The sequence below is a fragment of the Humulus lupulus genome, chromosome 2 (genome assembly GCF_963169125.1).
Source record: "Humulus lupulus chromosome 2, drHumLupu1.1, whole genome shotgun sequence".
NCBI classification, from domain to species: Eukaryota; Viridiplantae; Streptophyta; class Magnoliopsida; order Rosales; family Cannabaceae; genus Humulus; species Humulus lupulus.
Window position 1 is genome coordinate 195,422,485 of NC_084794.1, and position 7,666 is coordinate 195,430,150.

Genomic DNA, 7,666 nt, shown 5'->3' on the forward strand with positions numbered 1-7,666 from the left:
GGTTACGTGAAATGCCCCTTGAGCATGATCCATCTCCAGAACCCTAGCTTTTACCTTCTCTGTTGAACCAGTTCTCTAAGGGATTCCTGGGCTAACTTCCAAGTTTCAGCTTCAATTCAACCCTTAATCTTGGTTGAACCCCTTAGCTGAACACTAGATTAATCCTCCAAAACTCCAGCTGAATTCCTTAGATTCTAGTGGTTTTCCTTGAGAAAGAAGAAGAGAGACGGAGAGAGAGAGGGGAGGGTCGGTTCCTTTGTTTCCACCAATTTTTGAGTTTTTTACTTAGTCTATCCATAGGTAATTAAGTTAATCCCGAGGCTTGGGGTACCGAAAACGTCCCCAAGGGCAAAATGGTAAAATTCCCCAGTATTCTCGCCTGAACTTCCTAACCTCAAATATATCTCCAATTATTTATTTCCATGACCTGATAACCCAAATAATCATCTAGTACCTGAAATACCCCTTGACTTTCCCCAAGTCAAATATTAGGCCCCGTTGTGACTTTCCTGCTAACTAGCTCCTAGGATCGCCTCAAGTCGCATGCTGCAGATTTACCCACATAATAATGTGGTTCTCATAAATATAACATATAACATATAATCATACAAGCATGCTTATCACATAATCATGCATTAAACTAAATAAATTCACACACAAGCCAATTATGCCCTCCCGGCACACTAACCAAGGCCCTTAAGCAAAATTAGTGATTTTGGGTCGTTACACGACATGCCCCAAGACTATGCCTGATGGCACCATTAAATGACATTTTTCCCAGTTGAGTACCAAGCCTTTCTCTTTGCAATGTTTAAGCATAGATTCTAAATTGAGAAGGCTTGATGCAAAAGAATCTCCAAAGACTGTCAAATCATCCATGAATACTTCCATACATTTCTCGATCATATCACTAAATATGCTCATCATGCATCGCTGGAAAGTGGCTGGAGCATTGCACAGGCCAAATGGCATACACCGGAAAGCAAAAGTACCAAAAGGACAAGTGAATGTGGTCTTATCCTGATCTTCTAAGGCAATCTCAATTTGGTAATACCCTGAATAACCATCGAGAAAACTATAGAAAGGATGACCCGCTACACATTCCAATATTTGATCGATGAATGGAAGTGGAAAATGGTCTTTACGGGTGGATGCATTTAATTTTCTATAATCAATGCACATGCGCCACTCAGTTGTGACCTTGGTAGGCACAAGTTCCCCTTTTTCATTTTGTACCACTGTTACCCCTGATTTCTTGGCAAAAACCTGAGTTGGGCTAACCCATTTACTGTCAACAATAGGATAGATTATGCTAGAATCAAGAAGTTTCAAGACTTCAGTCTTAACTACTTCCTTCATCATTGGGTTCATTCTTCTTTGAAGGTCACTTCATGGTATAGCCCTGTTTTCCAATTGAATGTGATGGGAGAAAATTAAAGGACTAATACCTTTGATGTCAGCTATCGTCCATTCTAATGCACCTCTTTGTCCTTGCAACACATTGATGAGTTGCCTCTCTTGTGTGGCATTGATCGTGGAGGATATTATGACAGGAAAAGTGTTGTCAGCTCCCAGGAAAACATGCTTAAGACCCTCGGGGAGTTGTGCCAACTTTGGTTGAGGAGCTTGTTCAATGGAGGGTTTTGGTGTTTCACGATCTTGAGGGAGTTCCTCAAAGATTGGATTCCAAAATATGGTTCTTCTAGCCTGTGAGTGTTTGAAGATTTCAGGGTTGATTTTAGACTCATCGGGCTCAGAACTTTCTGAAATTTGGAAGAGGTGATTAAAATGATTAGATGTGTATTTCACTTTGATCTCTTCCGAAATAATTGTATCGACCAGATATGATTGGAAACACTCATCATTATCAGGTGGTTGTTTGCCGATGTGGAAAACATTCACTTCTAAAGTCATGTTCCCAAAAGAGATTTTCATGAGACCATTCCTACAGTTAATGAGTGCATTTGTTGTTGTGAGGAAAGGTCTACCGAGAATGATGGGAATTTGGGACTCTATACTCACTTCAGATTGAGTGTCCAAGGTGAGAAAATCAACAGGGTAATAGAATTTTTCAATTTGAATAAGAACATCTTCTACTATTCCCTGAGGTTTCTTAACTAATCGATCAGCCAGTTGTAGCACCACAGATGTGGGCTTGAGTTCTCCTAGACCTAATTGCAAGTATATTGAATATGGCATGGGATTTACACTTGCTCCTAAGTCTAGAAGGGCTTGACAAAATTCCTGCTCCCCAATTTGGCATGAGATGGTGGGACAACTAGGATATTTGTATTTAGGTGGTGTCTTGCAGTCAATTACCGCGCTAGCTTGTTCTGCCAAGAATGAAGTTTTCTTGACATGGTGCTTTCTTTTAACGGTGCACAAATCCTTGATAACCTTAGCATAAGTCGGCACTTATTTGATCTCATGAAACAATGGCAAGTTGATCTTCACTTGTGTTAAAAGGTCTAGGATTTCACCATGATTTTCAAGTACCTTTCAGGTGGATTACAAAGCTTGAGGAAAGGGTGCCCTTACTGGAATGCTTATTGGCATATCATCATCTGAAGCAGGCATTGACATACTCGTTTTCTTAGTTAACGGTGAAACCGTACTTTGACCACTTCGAGTAGAGATGGCATTAACCTCTTTGAAATTTGTATCTGGAGAGGAGGAGGTTTGTGCCATGTGTTGCCCTTTTTGATGGATTAGAGGTTGAGCGGGAAGTCTACCATGCTCTTGAATTGCCAAAGTAGTGTTTAGCTTCGTCATTTGGCTTTTTATGTCTTTCATTTCCTCTATCATTTGTGTGAAACAAGATTTGAGCTCTTCAGTTGAGGCTATTTGTGTTTGTGCAAGCATTTGCAAAGTATTCTAAAGAGAATTACTTGATTGCATGTTATTTTGAGGAGCAATGTATGCTTTTGGCAGTTGTTGCTGCTCAGGCCTCCATTGGCTCCCAGATGCTTGGTTTGAATCCTTCCAGCTAAAATTTGGATGGTTGCGCCAACCGGGATTGTAAGTCTTTGAGAAAGGGTTATAAGGCTTCTTGTAATTCCCTAAAGCATTGCATTGTTCCTCATTTCCTTCTCTTAACTCACCAAGAGTTGGCCACTCTTGTAGTTGATGTTCCGCCCCTCCACAGATGAAGCATGGATCTCGTGTCTCTACCTTTGCAGCCATGTTGATTCCTCTACCTTCTTGAGATTTGAAAGCCTCGAATTGTTGTCTCAATGATTCAATTTGGCTTTTGACATTGTCATCTTCCCTTAATTGGTAGATTCCAGTTGATCGTGGCTTGTCCATAGGACTCGGTCCATTCCATGTGTAGGACTTTTCAGCGAGATCGTCGAGGTACTTGAAAGCTTCATCAGGATCTTTTTGAAGGAATTCTCCATTGCACATCATTTGTACGAATTGTCTTTGTCTAGTTGTGAGACCATCATAGAAATAGTTGATCAGAGCCAGCTTTCAGATCCATGATGTGGGCATTGAATTATCAAATCTCTAAACCTCTCCTAGACCTGATGGAAAGTTTCATGGTCTTTCTACATGAAGGTAGAGATTTGCCTCTTGAGGCTGCTAGTCTTATGAGGCAAAAAATATTTGGCAAAGAATGCTTTTGTCATTTCGTCCCATGTTCCGATAGATCTAGGCCTTAAGGAATACAACCAGCTTTTTGCTTTGTCTTTGAGAGAGAAAGGAAAAACTTTCAATCTCACAATGTTGGTGACATCAACTCGGTTGTTGAATGTAGCCACCACCTCTTCGAATTCCCATATATGCACGTATAGACTCTCATTTTCCAACCCATGGAAGGTTGGTAAGAGGTTAATCATGCTGGGTTTGAAATCAAAATTTGGCATATTGTTGGGATACATTATGCATGAAGGTGTGGCTGTACGCGTAGGATGTAAATAATCTTGTAGCGCTCTTGGTTGGACTTCATCTTGATGAGCCATCGTGGGTGGTTCGGGAAGTCTCGGTGAATCAGGTGAATTTGAACGAATGGAAGAAAATGACGAACTGGGAGAGTTTTCTAAAGCTTCTACTTGTTGTCTCACAAATCTCCCTAGTGCGTCTCTATTTCGTGGCATAAATATATTTTTTTTAAGTATTATAAGCGCAAGTGTGTAATCGTGTAATAAGTATACACCAAAAATGTTCCCAGGCCAATTGGGAAGACTGCCAAGGTACCACTTTAGGCCCAAGAGCTTTTCTAGAACTCCCCAAGGTTCTTAGAAAAGATTGGAGGGTAACACTAACACAAACCTTATTTAAGAACCAATTTTTCTAAGACAAAACAAGTTTGGTTTCTACTGATTTCTAAAATTACATAAATGTTCTCAATACTTTGTTTTTGTTTTTGTTTTTTTTTTTTTGATGAAAAGAAAATTATATTGAAAACAAACAAACCAAGTACAACCACACTAAACCGATCCCAATTACACAGCCTTACAACAGAACAACACTCTAAAAAAAGGCTAAGTCATTTTTCTAATTTTCAACTTAGGAAGTCTAGCTAGTCTACCCCTCAAAAAAATACTTGATCATTTGAATTACATAGCCAACAGATAGAGAATTAAACTCAAATATACACTTGTTCCTATTCCTCCAAATCATGTAGACAGCTGCTGCCAAAGCAGCAGCAGCAACTTGTTGCTTCAGCCCTTTCGGTTTACCAGCCATCCAAGAACACCAATTATCATACAAGCTCGACCAAAGACCCCTACCCAACCAATCCTCCAAATGAGTTCTAACCTGCCGAGAGAAAGGACAAGCAAAAAAAAGATGAGAGTGGGACTCCTGCTCCTCTTCACAAACCGGGCAGAGCACTGTGGGCAGTTCCAGCTGACAGTAACTAAGGTTGTCACACGTGAGCAAATGGCCAAGCGTAGCTTGCCATAGGATGAATCTGTGCTTAGGCACAGCCAAAGAGCACCAGACCACATTAGCAAAAGCTGCTCTATCTTTGTTAAGTAACCTGTGATATAACACTTTTAAACATAACTTATTGTTCTTGACTGCCTCATCTAGACTTTTCGCAGGGAAAACAAATCTCAGCTTTACCAATCTCCTCCAATACCAACTCACATCTTGGGGAACTAAATAATTCCATAAATCCTAGCCCTTCAGATAGATAGAATCCACCCATTTCACCCAAAGAATATCTTGCTTAGTTGAAACAACCCAAACAAACTTAGCAAGGAGCACTCTATTCCAGTTGCAACCTTCCTTGAAACCAAGACCACCCATGCATTTTGGCAGGCACACCTGATCCCAGACAGTAAGATGCATTTTACTACGCTGCTTATTACTATCCTTAACTCCCCAAAGGAAATTCCTGCATAAACGATCAATTTCCTTGGTGACACTCTTAGGGAGAATAAAATTGCTCATCCAAAATGATCTGATACTCAGAAGCACAGAGTTAATTAATTGCGCCCTCCCAGCAAAAGATAGGTGACGACTCGCCCAAGTATGTAATTTCAGCTGGATCTTTTTTATGATGATAGCGCAATCTCCAGCCTTCCATCTTGTTGTTCGAAGAGGAACTCCCAAATATTTTAGAGGAAAGTATCCTTCTGAGAATCGGAGCCTGTCTAGCATTTGACGAGTTTCTCTTTAAGCCACACCTCCAAAATAGACCTGAGATTTTTCCATATTAGCAGACAAACCAGATGCCAAGCAGAACTCATTAAAATCGTCCCTCATTATCTGAACTGAGCTAGTTACTCCCTTGCAAAAGATGACCAAATCATCGGCAAAACAAAGATTGACAATCTTTAGATGCTTACATTTAGGATGAAATCGAAACCCCTTGTCCAAGGAAGCTTGACATAACAACCGGGTACAATACTCCATAGCTAGCACAAACAACAAAGGAGATATCGGGTCCCCTTTCCTTAGACCCTTCCGACCTCTAAATTCCCCTTGAACCCTACCATTCATTAGAATCAAATAAGTAGGATCCTTCAAGCAGGCCATTACCCAATTGATGAACTTATTCAGAAAGCAGAATTCAGTGAGAATGTCCTCCAAAAAATTCCAATCTAGCATATCATAGGCTTTGCTCAGGTCAATTTTCATCACACACCTAGGGGAAATATTTTTCCTCTTATAGCCTATAATAATATCCTGAAGAATAAGAATATTGTGCGCCAATAATCTATTTTTAACAAACGCTCCTTGATTTTGATGAACTAGACTAGGAAGCACCATCACCGATTTACCACAAAGCATTTTAGATATAAACTTGTAGATAGAATTGCAACACGCAATGGGCCTATAATCCGCTGCCCTAGTGGGTGTAGCAATCTTAGGAATCAGGGAAATAGTAGACTTATTCACCTCATTAGGCAGAACACCGCGCTCAAAGAAATCAAATATGGCCTCTGAGATTTCAGCTTCTAAATTGCTCCACATGGCTTTGAAAAATCCTAAGCCATACCCATCCGGCCCCGAACTTTTAATTGAGCTAATGCTAAACAAGGCGTCTTTCACTTCCTTAGTAGTAAAAGGCCTCACTAAACTGATCTGCTGGTCTAAAGTCAGTTTATGACCAAGATTAAAACAGGAACGCTGAATGGTAATTAAGGCATTGCTTTTGCTTCCCATAATTTTCTGAAAATGATTCACAAAGTGATCCACAACATCATCAAATTTCTCAATTATCTTACCAGATTCTGCCACTACTGAAGTGATACAATTAGAGGCTCTTCTTTGTTTTAAACAAGCATGAAAGTACGCCGTGTTATCATCACCATAACGAAGCCAGTCCACTTTGCTTTTCTGTCTCAGGAAGCTCTCATAGGTTCTAGCATGATAAGCATAGCTATCACCTGCTGCAATTTCAACTCTTTGTAGTTCTATCGAGTGAGGATTACGTTGAAGAGACAGTTGGGCAGCCTGAAACTGATCCTTAGCCAAAACATAATTCTTAGCAACATCCCCCATAATATGTTTGTTGAATTTGCGAAGAACTATTTGAAGTCTACCTAATTTCCTAACAATTCGATCCAGCCCATACCCTTTGCTAGGCTTGCACCAGCTCTGCAAGACAATATTTTTAAAGCTTCCATGTTCGGTCCACATATTAAAGAATCTAAATAGCTTAATTCTACAGTTAACAGTAGCTCCTGGTTTGATAATGCAATAACAGTGATCAAAGAGCATTTCCCAGTTGAAAACAGCCTTAGCTTGAGGGAACAAGTCCAACCAATCTTCATTTTTAAAAACTCTGTCCAATTTTGAGTAGATTCTATCTTCATTGGCTGTTTGTTAGTCCAAGTGTAATGAGACCCACTAGAGCACAACTCATCAACTAAACTCAAGGCCCTCCAATTTTGAGCATCCGCTAATTCAAGGGAGGAAATGGTGCGTCCACCAACTCTATCTGTACCCTCAAAAACTGCATTGAAATCCCGAGCCAAAAGCCAAGGGGTGGCTGGGAAACACCAATTTTGTTTTTTTTTTATGCTTTAAAATTTTATGCTCTTTTTTTCAGAAAAAACCTAAATCTAGAAAACAAAATTCTAAACCTAAAAGTAAAATAAATAAATAAAATAAAACACTAACAAAAAATAAATAAATAAAACTAAAAAAATTACTAAGGAAAAATAAAATAAAAGAGAAATTAAAAAAAATTATACTACTTTTTCCTTTT

General features: G+C 39.6%; 1 non-coding gene across 1 annotated transcript; it reads left to right on the plus strand.

Moving 5' to 3' along the window:
* The first annotated feature begins 3,474 nt into the window (after positions 1 to 3,474).
* LOC133820521 (small nucleolar RNA R71) lies at positions 3,475 to 3,581 on the plus strand. Its single transcript, XR_009886928.1, has one exon. It is a non-coding gene; the product is annotated as a small nucleolar RNA R71 (small nucleolar RNA).
* Positions 3,582 to 7,666: the final 4,085 nt, after the last annotated feature.